General features: G+C 42.9%; 1 protein-coding gene and 1 pseudogene across 1 annotated transcript in view; both read left to right on the top strand.

Annotated features, from left to right (window-relative positions):
• Window positions 1-12121, top strand: part of CCDC6 (coiled-coil domain containing 6) — a 146985-nt gene that overhangs the window by 60151 nt on the left and 74713 nt on the right. The window lies entirely within an intron of this gene.
• LOC102819575 lies at window positions 10867-11734 on the top strand (annotated as a pseudogene).

Genomic DNA, 12121 nt, shown 5'->3' with positions numbered 1-12121 from the left:
TTTGGACTTCCTCCCTGAGTATCATTGGCTTTTGTTCATATGATACCACTTGAAATGGTTGAACATTAACCATTTCCTTTTGGTACAATGACTCTGTGTATTTCTTGATGCTCTCTGCATCACTCAATAATTTGCCTGGAGAATCCTTCAATAACGAAAGTCGAGGCTTGAATTTTTTCCTCAGTTCCCCCAGCTTGAGAAATGCTGACCATGTTCTTCCCATTTGGTGTTCCAACTCTAAATCTTTGCATATTTTATTTGGTTTTATCTTCTCGAGCTGATCTTTGAAATTTTCTGTTTAGCACTTGGACCTCTTCAAATCTTCCATTTGCTTTAGCTTCTCTAAGCTGGAGAGCAAGTTTTAGAGTCTCCTCTGACATCCATTTTGACCTTTTCCTCCTTTCTTGTCTTCTTAATGACTTTTCACTCTCTTCATGTATGATGTTCTTGATGTCATCCCAAGTGTCGTCAAGTGTCCCAAGTGTCGTCAAGTCGGTATTGACTCACAGTCACCCTATATAGGGTTTCTGAGGAGCGGCTTTGAACCACTAACCTTGTGGATAGCAGTTCAGTATTTATCTTACAGCATTGCACTAGTACCGTTAGGTGATGGTATTTCAGTCTGTTTATGGGTTTGGGAATCCACTGCCTATAAGACAGTCTCTTCCAGATGTGGGTATGTGTTAATGCTGAGGGTTAATCTTTTATGGTCTGCTGTGTTTGTTGTAGGAGCCTTGGTGGTGCAGTGAGATCATTTTTGGACTGCTAATCATAAAGTTGGTGGTTCAAGCCCATCAGCCACCCTTCGGTAGAAAAATGAGTCAGTCTGCTCATGTAAATATTTACAGTCTCAGAAAAACTAAGGAGCAGTTCTCCTGTATGCTATAGGGTTGCTATGAGTTGAAATTGACACAATGTTGTGTTGTAAACAGTGTTGATAGGGTGGGATCGTATAGGAGTTCGGGCTTATGATTTGGTCTTGACAACTACCGTGAAAGCAGATATGGGGTTTTAGAAGGCTGCAAAGAACTGAAATACTAGACAGTGAATTTCTCCAAGAATAGGAATAGTAGAAGAGAATGGAGAGAAAGAATTAAGAGATTAAGAGAGGCTTTCCCCGCATCTTTGTGTCCATTTGTTCAACCAGTATTTGAGTCTGTACCATATGTCAGGTGTGGTTCTTGACTCTGAACAACAACCCTGCTTCCTACAGCCCACTTTATGATGAAGAGAGATGGGAGACAAAAGATGGAAATTAAAAAAAACTGTGATAAATCTCATGGCCTCTGATGGGAAGAGGGCTGCCTTTAAATCTGATCCTAGGAGCGGCTCCTTTGTGGAGACCAAACATGGTAAGGAGCCACCATTCATGTGGCAGAGCGTATAGCTAGTGCCCAGGCCTCAGAACAGTAGGAGTTATGAGCCTGCTGTGTGTCAGAAAACAGAATGTTGACATGGCCAGAGTGTAGTGAGCATGCGTGGGAGAGGTAGGTGGGGGGCGAGAGCCTAGAGGAATGGTGACGGGAAGGAACCACTGTGTCGATTGAGTGTGTGGGAAGTCAATCAGCACAGTCAAGTTTTTTGGAAAAAATGGAAAAAATTTTTGTTTTTCCATTTTTGAAAGGATACTGGATACAAAACGGAGCACAGATGGTATGAAAGTGAGAGTAGAAGAGTCGTCAAGGCCAGTTACGTGGCCTGATGGGAGGTTGATGGCAACTAGAACAAAGGTGATAAAGGAGAGTATGAAGACATGATGTGTCTGTTTCACAGTAGAAACGGGACTCACTGATGGAGGGAATGGGGCACAAGGGCAGTGAGGGTAAAGAAAACAAGTTTCATTTCTTAGATATTTTTAATCTATGTGTCTCACTCTTGGTGTGGTGCTGTAGGATAAAGCACTGAACTTCAAGGATGGTCTGAACTGCAAGGTTGGCTGTTAAAATTCACCAGCTGCTCCTTGGAAACCATATTACAGGGTCGCTATGAGTCAAAACAGACTCAAAGGCACCCGACAACGACAAGGCAAGATGGAAAGGAATCAAGATACGTGTTTGGAGTTGGTTATACTTGCTTTGCCCTGGTTATATGTAGTGCTGTAGGAGCTGGCTATGTTTGAGTTTCCCTGGTGTGGCACTGCAGGAGTTGGATATGTTCTGGTTGCCCTGATGTGGCGCTGTAGGATGAGTACTGCACTGTTAACAGTGTTAACCAAAAGGTTGGTGTTCAAAGCCACCAACCTCTTTTGGACGGCACACACCCAACTACAAATGTGAGCTTCAGTTGGAGCTGGAGGGTAGGCAATTAGCTGAGTCTGGAAATCAGGGGAAAAGGTTGAAGTGAGATTGGAGCAAGAAAGGTTTGGATTGAGATTTTTCTGGCTAGATGATTCCTTGTCCTGTTTAGTCTACTTGCTCATTCCACTGCACTGAAGTCATTGGGGGGGGGTCCTGGCAGATACACGGGATGTGCTGTTTCTATGGCTTCCTTTGGCTTTTGAGAGATGTGTGGAGGGACATTCTTTAGAAATGTGTGCAAATGAATTTTCTTGTCCTGTGTGTGGTTTCTCTGTCTAAATCCATTTACCCACTGCCTCTGGCGGGACTCTCCTGTCTCCTACCAGATGCACCTTAAGTAAGTGTCTGACAGAGTTGGGATGAAGAACATAGGAAGGCAAGTGAAGTTGCCAGAGTGTTGTTATCCACACACAGGAGCACTAACTACAGTGGTGTGTACACTGTCTGGAAATATGTATTCTCCTACTTGAAGTGAGGGTTGTAATAGCAGAAAGGGGTTCTTTTGCAGTTCTTAAAAATTACCTGCCAGTCACTCAACATTTAGTTACGCTTGGTTTGGAAAAGCAAATTACAGGGTGTCTCCTCCCTAAGATGAGCTGCTTCCTGATGTTGAGGCACTTTGTGGCATAAATAACGTTGATTTTACTGGTGAGATGAGTGGGTTTGGGCTTCTAGAGTATGATGCGACACCTTTTGGCTCAGTGGAAAACATCATTGCTGGAATGTTGAGGGTGGGCCATAAGGTTTAGATTGGAATTAGTCCTTTTACTTATTAGTTTCAGCCCTTTGGGCAAATTGCTTGGCTTTTCCGAGCCCCTGTTTTTCCATGTATGAGATGAGAGAGTATATATGGAGGCACAGTGTGTGAGTGAAATGAGAGAATGTATGGAAAAGCCCAATGAATACCTCAGCATTGGCTGCCTGTATTATTTATTATAGGAATGAAACCCATAGAGTTTAAAAGTATATGTGTGTGTGGTGGTTGTTGGTTTTTTTAACTGTTGTGTCAGCTCTCAACTCAATGGCAACCCCATGTGTGTCTGAATAGAACTGTGCTCTATCGATTTTCAGTGGCTGATGTTTCAGAAGTAGATTGCCAAACCTTTTCTCAGAGGTCCTTCTCGTTGGACTCCAGCCACTAAGCTCTCTGTTAGCAGCTGAACATGTTAACGGTTTGTACCATCCAGGTGTGTGTGTGTGTGTGTGTGTGTGTATTTGTATACGATTATGCTAGTTACTTATTCAACAGGTATACAAAATTCCAGACCGGCCGTAAGAGTTGTTGTTAAGTGCCATTGAGTCGGTTCCGACTTACAGCAACATGCTACAGGGTAATGCACCACACTGTACGGCTGGCTTGAGTAGCAAGATCGGTGGTTCAAATCCACCAGTCACTCCTTGGAAACCCTATATGGGGTTGCTATGAGTTGAGTTGACTCAACAGTACCTAACAACAATACTAGGGCTTCCAAGGAGTGACTGGTGAGTTTGAACTGCTGACCTTGCAGTTACCAGTCCAGTACATATCCTACTGTGCCACACCAGGACTTCTATTCTACAATGTCTTCAGTAGCTTCCTGTTATTTCCTCTGTTGCTATGTTATTGGTAAGTGCTGTTGATTCAGTACCAACTAATAGCAACCTTGTATAGGGTTCTGAAAGCTGGACAGTGAGTAAGGAAGATTGTAGAAGAATTGATGCCTTTGAATTGTGGTGTTGGAGGAGAATACTGAAAGTGCCATGGACTGCCAAAAGAACCAATAGATCTGTTTTGGAAGAAGTGCAGCCAGAGTGCTCCTTGGAAGCCAAGATGGCTAAGCTTCGTCTCTCATACTTTGGACAGATTGTCCGGAGGGAACAGTCGGTGGAGAAGGATGTCATGCTGGGTAAGGTGGAGGGTCAGAGAAAAAGAGGAAGACCTCTAACGAGATGGATCAGCCAGGTGGCATCATTGATGGACTCAAGTATGGCAGCGCTGTGCATGGGGTCGTTATGAGTCGGTTCCGACTCGATGGCACCTGACAACAACAACAATAGGGTTCCCAAAGAGTGGCTGGTGAGCTTGAACTGCCAACCTTGTGATTCAAACAGATCGTGTGGTCCACTCCTTTATCCCACAGCACCCTTTTCTTACAGGTCACTTAATCCTATTTGAATCCTTTTACGCTTTAGGTTATGTTATTCAGCCATGGCCAATTGCAAAATATCTGGATTAATGATGTTGCTGTCCTTTACCTCCTAGGAGGGTTTATGCCCCTTTAATTCAGGAGCCATGTCTGAGTCATTCATTGCCATAGTCACACATGAAGTATTTGCCATGAAGGAGCTGTTTCAGCATTTGGGCTAAATCACATGTTCTGTTCTACATGCCTGCTATTCTGAATGGGAACTTTTTCTTTTGTTTTCCTTTGGTTTTTTTCCTTGGTAGTTGGCACTTTTTTTTTTTTTTTTTAATTAAGTTTTTTTTGGGAATTGAGCGATAGTTTACATGGGAGAACATCAGTTTGACATTCATCCTATTGGATTTCATTTCATTGCAATAATTATAATCCCCTCCATGCATCATCATTCAACAGCATTTGCTTTCATTCGCTGTTTTTGTTTCTTTTTTTTTATGTACACCGAAGCACTCAGGAATATATAACCATTCAAACAACCAAAGGGTACACCCTGCAAGCCTGCTCCCTGGCCATCAACACACAGCCCTTCTCCGTCCTGAGTCTAGGGTCCCCAGCTGCTCAATCTTTCCATGTCATCATCTCTGGTATCACTGCTTCTCTGCGTAGGGTACAACACTCTGCTCCGCTCCTGGACTGTAAGATCAACCACTCCCCTCCTTTTGTTGCAAAATATCTACCTTTACATTTGCAACACTCACAGTCAGTCCTGATAGCAGTTATTCACTATTGACCCACAAGAGTCTTATCCCCATCTTATCCCTCTCCAGACAGGTTGGAAACCACTTAGCAGAGATTCTACCTTCCCCTGCACCCTCTGAAACTAGGCCTCCTCTTGAAAGCTTTTAAGCCAGTCACTTCGTGCCTTTGTAGTTCCCCCCACCTCCCCTTTTTTGGGTAGCCAATGTGTAAGTTGTCCATCCCTGTCGACCCTGTGTTCCGAGGTGGTGGGAATGATCCTCTCTGTAAAGATTTGTTACCTTTTTTGAGCTACTACATCCATAAGTATAGGTCAAATTCATCAAATTGTAGCAGATTACTCTTTTTTTCCCCTCTTCTTTCTTTCTCTAGTCGAGTTCTGATCAGCCAGCCATTGAAGCCAGGTCAAGTGGGTATTATCTGCAAGTGTGGGTGTTCTTGTGCATCTCCTCTCACTTCATATCAGCTGGACACTTCACTCTCCATTCTAGTCCTCTGTGGCCATGTGCCTGTCCCTGGGCCCAGAAGTCCCCAGGTCTTGCCATACTGCTGGCCAACCAGCTCTCAGCCCAGGTTGACATCCACACTATTCTGTGTCTATTCCCTACCTTGTGCTTACCTTCCCCCCTTCCCCTCCCCCCTCTAACTCCACCCTCTACACCCCAGTAACCAACTACATCCCTCACCCCTTTTAGTGTTAGTACTTTTTCTTGAGCTTTTACAATAATGGTCCTATGCAGTATTTCCCGTTTTGTGACTGAGTAATTTCACTCAGCATAATGTTCTCAGAGTTTATCCATGTTATGTGGTGGCTTGCTGCTTCCTTGTTCTTCTTCAAGGTAGTATAATATTCCATTGTGTGTGCGTACCACAGTTTGTTTAGCCCTGAATGGAAACTTTTTTATTGAAGAGAGGTGTAGATGGGGATACCTACTGGGAGTAGGGTTAAGGGTTAGTCCCTCTTCCCTGTGACAGTTGTGGGGATTTGTTAGAATAACAGGGACCTTGGGGTAGAGAAGTGCTGGGCACATGGTGAACTGACTCCCGATAGCCAGTAAATAATCTTCATGTTCAATCAACTTTGCCTCCCAGGTAAATTGGACTGACTCTGAGTTTTACTTTTTGCTCAAATTTTTTTGTTTTTGTTGTTATTGTATTTATGTCCCTTTAAGATGTCTCTGCCTTTGGGAATGTAAGCTTATGTGTGTGTGTGTGTGTGTGTGTGTGTGTGTGTGTGGATGTTAGAGATTCTTCTGTAATTGGCCTCACTTTCTGTTCCCATAGAGATCACATTACCACAGAGCTCCCCCTGTTGGCTGCTTGGAGTAGGAGGTACTTGACTAAGTCCTTTCTGGTCACTGTGGCAGCAATAATTAACTCATGGTTCCGAAGCATAGAGAACTGAAGCCATTTCATATCCGTGTTCTCCGGGTGTGGAAGCCTCAGGGATCTATCTCCTTGGATAGGGGAACTTGTTGAGGGTGTGGCATTGGTGCTTTTTCTGGGCAATAACTGAAACAGTCCCATCTTCTAAAAGCAATTGGTAACTTCCCACAGTGGCATTATCTTCTGACACAATAGACACTTTGGGGACAGGATTGCTTTTGCCTGAAGATCTTGGATTTAAGTTTATTGGAGCTGTAGGTCATAGATCATAAGCACTGGTGTGGCCATGTCTCCCTCTGTGTAGGCCTCTGGAAGTCTGTGACACTTATTTGTATACATGTGTGTGGTTCGTGTCTCTGTGAGGCTTCCTTACACAGAGTATGTGATTTTATCACATATCCTCATAGAGTAAAACCCATGAAAGCCAGAACCTACGTAAGATGGAAACTTGTTGGAGAAGGAAAATTTGAGTATGTTCCACTACTAGAGAGCAATAGAAAAGGGGTAAGATTGTATTGAAATGGCACAGTGGTATGGTGGTGGTGATGTGCCGTGGAGTCGGTTCCGACAGTGGTTTTTTGTTTTGTTTTTTAAATGTTTTATTGTGAATTATGTGATAAGTTTACATGGGAGAACATTAGTTTTACATTCATATGTCATTTCATTGCCATGGTTACAATTACTTCCATGCATCATCAGCCAACCAAAAGGGTATACCCTGCAAGCCTGCCCCCTGGTCATCAGCACACAGCCCCTCTCCCTCTCTGGATCTAAAGTCCCCAGCTGCTCCATCTCTCCACATCATCGTCCAACAGTGTTTTAATCTTCTGACTTCACAAAGTGGAAGAAGAATCAAGCTCCACATCAGCCCAAGGCTGATTCCTGTGAGGCGGAGGTGAACGATGCCCCCATCCTCCTGTCTTCCTTACCAGTTCTGACACCATGCATCCCCCCTCCAGGCACGCTCCTTCTCAACTGTGTTCGATAATCTCTTATAACACCTATACAGAACTCACAGGCAATACTCCCGAGTATGGGATTTTATTAGGCAAGTTGTTATTATTGAGTGTCATTGAATTAGTTCTGACCATAGTGACCCTGTATAGTGACCACCCACTCACCGCATACACAGACCCCTTCTTGGTCTATGAGTTTGTGTTTCCTGTATCTCTAGAATCACACCTTTCATTAGTTCTGGACCATTTTCAGCCATCACAGAATACGCTCAACCTCTTCTTTTCACTACTATCATTATAGTCTTTAGTGAGACGTGTTTTTGTTTTTTCTTCCTGTGTCAGTTGATGTCTTTCACATTTTCCATCTTCTTGCGCCTTGGTGCCACATTGTTGGGATTATTTCTTAGGTCTTTCCATTTTTTAAATTGCTGTTCAGCTGTGTTGGATTTGCTGTCAAAATACAAAACACAAGATGGATGTAAACATGTATTTCAAGGAGTCCTAGTTCCTCCTCCAAACCTACCTGATCTTTTTTATCAGTCTTTTCTATTAGTCTACTGTATTTGTTTTCTTGAAATATTTTATATAAAGTTGCTTTTATAGTCTGTGAGAATTTGAACATTGAATTTTTGTGGGGCTGTTGTTAAGTTGCCATGGAGTCGGTTCCGACTCACAGTGACCCTGTATAGGGTTTCTGAGGAGTGGTTGGTGAGCTTGAACTGCCGACCTTGCAGTTCAAAGCGACCTTGCAGTCCAGCGCATTAGCCCACAGCATTGTGGAAATGTGAGATAGTATATTTAATGTATGTGACTAAGATTATAAATAGATTTTTTTGTTGTTGATAATTTATTCATACACATTTATGTCCTTGAGTGTGTTGGGAGCTCAACATAGTGTTGTTGCTTTATATACAAGGGTGTTTCAACTTTGAATTTTATATCCTCATTGTTGTTGGACATAGTTTCATGTCAGTATATTTGAACATTATTCTTTTTTACAATTCCACTGTGTTTATTTTCCTGGCTCTGTTATAATTTATCCTTTACTGCTTTTAATGAATTGAAGGGAGATTATAGAACTCAGTACTATATTTTCATTGATTATCCTGTTCATACTGCCTCCTCAACATGTATTTCTTTTGGGGTGTGGGTGGGTAGGAGTAAGAAGTGAGGGTTAGGGTTGATATTATGGCTCTATCTAGGCTAGGCCTAGGACATTGTTTAGTGTTAGGGTGATGACTAGGACTTGGGTTAGTGTTAAGTGTCAGGGTTAGGCTAAGGCTAGGATAAGGTTTGGTTTAGGTTCAGTCCTTCTTTTAAATCTCTCTCTCTCTCTTTTTTTTTTAATGTTTTATTGTGAATTATATGATAGTTTACATGGGAGAACATTAGTTTTACATTCATCTTATCGTACGTTTCGTTGCTATGGTTACAGTTTCCTCCATGCATCATCAAACAACTAAAGGGTATACTCTACAAGCCTGCCCCCCAGTCATCAGCACACAGCCCCTCTCCCTCTCTAGGTCTAAAGTCCCCAGCTGCTCCATCGCTCCACGTCATCGTCTCTGCCTCTGTCACTGGCGTCACAGCTTCTCTGAGTAGGGTCCCGCTCTCCGCTCTTCTCCCTTGATGGTCCCAGGGACCTTCACTCCTAGACTGCAAGGTTAATGACTCCCCTCCCTTTGTCCCAAAACGTCTACCTTTACATTTCCAGCCCTTGCAATCAGTCCTGATAACAATTATTCACTATTGTATCACAAGAGACCTATCTGCATTTCATTTCCATCAGCCTCTTTTAAGTATCTCTTGATGGCTTATTCAAGCAAGGTAGTGTGAAGCACTCTGCATATGGAAGGTCTCATTTTTTTCACTTACAGAGAAAACAGTAGCACAGAGAGGTTACCCGACTTTCCTGGTATCACACAGCAGAGGTGGGCACAGTCTCACAGTAAACCAGGCAGTCTGAGTCTAGAGTCTGGCAGTGTGTTTGAGCATTCTCCCAGTTAGCACTGGTCAAAGAGTTGCCTGTGGACCATCAAATAAACTCTTTTGTTACCTATTCATGATGAGAATAGTACAGAAATCAGGCATAAGCTATGGAAACTTCTGTAGCAAACTCACATTATTCTAAATTCCAACAAGTGACTGGTGGACTTATTTCCTTGATCCAGTTGTGGACCAGTTTGGGTGGTGTTGAATTCATTTGGTGAGGTGTGTGTGTGGAGCTGTGTACTAACTGTGTGTAGTAGGAAATGCACAGAAGGACCTGGTTGGGTCCACTACAATCTTTAATGAGGTGGTTTCAGAATTATCAAGAGGGGCTTCGAGCATCCAGATGACTCATAAACCTCAGTACCTGTTGTGTTGTTAAGTGCCAACTCATGGCGACTCTGTTTAGGGTTTCCAGTGAGCAGCTGATGGGCTTCAACCACCAAACTTGTGGTTAGCAGTCCAGTGCTTATCCTACAGAGCCAGACCAGGAGTCTTAGTAACTAGATCCATTTTATGCTCAAGTTTTTGAGTTCTTGTCCTGAAAGTTGTCACAGATGCTGCTCTCCCTTGCAGCCATCTTGTAGTAGTGGTATCTGGGAAATAGTGTCTGGACAAGAGCAGCACAGGTGTGTGAGGCCTGATTTCTGTCCCATCAACGTATGTGCTCAGAGATTTGCTGGAATGGAATAGATAAGACACATGCTTAACTTTATGGCAGTTAATTGCTTTCATATGCAGTATGTGGAGAAAGCACAGACTAACTAGCCTCCTCCTTTTCTTGACTAAATGGAGAATTGTAATTCTCAGCTAATCAAAGTCATGTTTTAATAGAAGAAACAGGCCCATGGATGGGCATCTTTTATGTCCCTTGCCACTCACCCCTGCAGTCAGCCCATTGTCGTAGAGTCAATTCTGACTTATGGTGACCTTGTAGGACTGAGTACACGTGCCCTGTAGGGTTTCCAAGACTGTAATCCTGGTGTGGTGTCATCGGATAAGCACTGGACTGCTAACAGTTCAAAGCCACCAGTTGCTCCTTGGAAACCCCTATACAGAGTTGCTATGAGTTGGAACAGACTTAACAACAATCTGGATTTTGAAGCATTAAAACATAAAGCTACCTTACTTTTATGATTCTGTGCTATTAAAAACAAGTTACCAAAAAACTTAAAGGTAATTTTTTGAAACCCCCCCCCCCCCCCACACACACAAACAAATGCAAATGTATTATCTTGGTACTCCCTTGAATTTTATCCCGATTGTATCCTTAATGTCTGGCTGCTGTCAAATGGATATCTGCCTGCAGTTTTTTTGCTTTCAAAACTGTCCTTTTGGACCTTCAGCAAGGCCGGCACCGCCATGTTCTTTCGGGCAAGCCTCATTGGGGTCTTGGCCTGGGTTCTGCAGCTGCAGTGGACCCAAGTTAGAAATATGTCAGCTTGGAAAGATACTACCAGGCAATTACCAAGTCTATGAAAATGGTAGCAGCAGCAAAATATGCCCGAGCTGAGCGGAAGTTGAAGCTGGCTCAAATGTATGGAGTGGGATCTCCGGTTCTCTATGAGAAAGCTGCTATTAAGGGTCCTGAAGGGAAGAAGAAACACCTCATTATTGTTTTATCCTCAGATCAAGGGCTTTGTGGTGCTTTCATTCCTTGGTTGCTGAACAGATGAAAAGTGAGGTGGCCATTATCACAGCATCTGGAAAAGAAGTTATGCTTGTTGGAATTGGTGATAAGCTCAGGGGCATACTATATAGGACCCATTCGGCCCAGTTTCTGGTGACATTCAAAGAAGTGGGAAGGAAACCCCCAACTTTTGGAGATGCATCTGCTATTGCCCTCGAATTACTAAATTCTGCATGAATTTGATGAAGGATCTATCATCTTTTAATAGATTCAGGTCTGTTTCCTGTTAGACAAAAAAAAAAAAAGCCCCTGTTTTCCTTGAATACCGTTGCAAATGCTGAGAGCATGAGTGTCTATGAAGACATGGATGCTGATGTGCTGCAAAATTACCAAGAATACAATCTGGCAAACATCGTCTACTACTCTTTAAAGGAGTCCTCCACCAGTGAGCAAGGTGCCAGCATGACCGCTATGGACAGTGCTAGCAAGAATGCTTCTGAGGTGATTGACAAACTGACTTTGACATTTAACCGCACCCGCCAAGCTGTCGTCATAAAGGAGTTGATTGAAATCATCTCCGGGGCTGCTGCTCTGAGATGAATGAAAATCAAATGCCATCCTCAAACAAGAAGTAAAGATGTCGTGCTTCACAGCTGTCCTTTTCAGAAGACATTATTGATCTGTTCAAATTGTTAAAACGACAGCAAGATATTTGTAAATGATCTTATAATAAACAACAACAACAACAAAAACCCCGCGCTTTTTTCTTGTCCTTGGCATGCTATGAGTCGGGTCATCATGATTTTGTTTTTGGCACTTGAGTTTTCTCATTATTAGTGGATGCTGTTATAAGAATTGTAAAGTTTTCCTTGCTCACTAACCTTTGATCCCCCCAAATACCAATGATAACAGAAACTCACTAAATAATTACATTAGACTTGCCTATCCAATTTGTTCCCTGGTCATGATAACATGGGTCAGAACAAA

The sequence above is a fragment of the Chrysochloris asiatica genome, unplaced genomic scaffold (assembly GCF_000296735.1).
Source record: "Chrysochloris asiatica unplaced genomic scaffold, ChrAsi1.0 scaffold00020, whole genome shotgun sequence".
Classification (NCBI taxonomy): Eukaryota; Metazoa; Chordata; class Mammalia; order Afrosoricida; family Chrysochloridae; genus Chrysochloris; species Chrysochloris asiatica.
This window is presented reverse-complemented; position numbering and strand designations above follow the sequence as displayed.